Genomic DNA, 1,330 nt, shown 5'->3' on the forward strand with positions numbered 1-1,330 from the left:
GGGGAGCAGGATGTGGGGAGGGTATAGGAGACTTTTGGGATAGCATTTGAATGTAAATGTAGAAAATATCTAATAAACAATTTAAATATATATATACTGATAAAATGCTAAGTACTTAATTTAGAAAGCATTTATGAGGTGATCACAAATTAGATTGCATGCAGCATAACAGTGAATACAATCTATAATGCAGATTGCCCTTCCATGGTTTCATAACTGGGCATTCATTTTGGTCTTACTGTTGAATTTCAGAATAAACACTGCTATTTTAAGAATAAAAAAAAAAAAAGAACAAATTTCCACTTTAAAAAAAAAAAAAGAAAAGAAAACAAATTTAAGGGACTCACCGGTGGCTTAGCAATTAAAAATGTGTACCAATCTTGCAGAGAACCTGAGTTCAGTTCCAAGAACCCATATTGGACATCTTTTAACTAAATCTCTAAGACATTTGACTCCATATTCTGGACATTGAGCTACTGCACTCAATGTGTACATTCCCACACATATATACATAATTTTAAAATGATTCATTGAGGTTCTGCGTCCCCACTGTTAGTCATCTCAGCAAAGTTACCAGCATCTACTTCTGGGAGCTTCCCCATCCCAGGTCTCTGGGACTTCATAGAGATTCTCTCAAATCCCTAGCATCTGTAGATTTCCATTCATTCTCCGCAGACCCTCTGGGTCTCTCTCCTGTCTCTCCCTGCACCTAATACTGAACACAATTCCCCTCCCCCTTCCCTCTCCCACCATAGTCTCTTCTTCCTTCTGCCTCCTATGACTAACTATTTTGTTCCCCCTTCTAAATGTGATTCAAGCATTCTCACTTGGGTCTTCACCAAACCAACCATAAAACTGTTGACCCAAAATTTTCCCTGTCTAAAAGAAATTCAGGGAGAAAGATGGAGCAGAGATTGAAAGAATGGCCAACCAATAACTGGCCCAACTTGAAGCTCATCCCATGGGCAAGCACCAATCCCTGACATTATTAATAATACTCTTATGCTTGCAGACAGAATCCCAACATAACAGTTCTCTGAGAGGCTCTACCCAACAGCAAAGTGAAACAGATGCAGAGACCCATAGCCAAACACTGGATGGAGGTTGGGTACTCTTATGGGAAAGTCAGGAAAGGATTAAAGAGGAAAGGTTCCTGATGAAAACTCACCAGGAATAACATCAGAGTCAAATAACCTAGACCTCTGGGAGCTCTCAGAGACTGAGACAACAACCAAAGAACACACACAGGTTAGAACAAGGCTAACAGTCATATGTAGCAGACATGCAGCTCAGTGTACATGTCACCCCTCCAAAAACTGGAGTAGAGGCT

Source organism: Mus caroli, chromosome 8 (assembly GCF_900094665.2).
Source record: "Mus caroli chromosome 8, CAROLI_EIJ_v1.1, whole genome shotgun sequence".
In the NCBI taxonomy this organism is placed as follows: domain Eukaryota; kingdom Metazoa; phylum Chordata; class Mammalia; order Rodentia; family Muridae; genus Mus; species Mus caroli.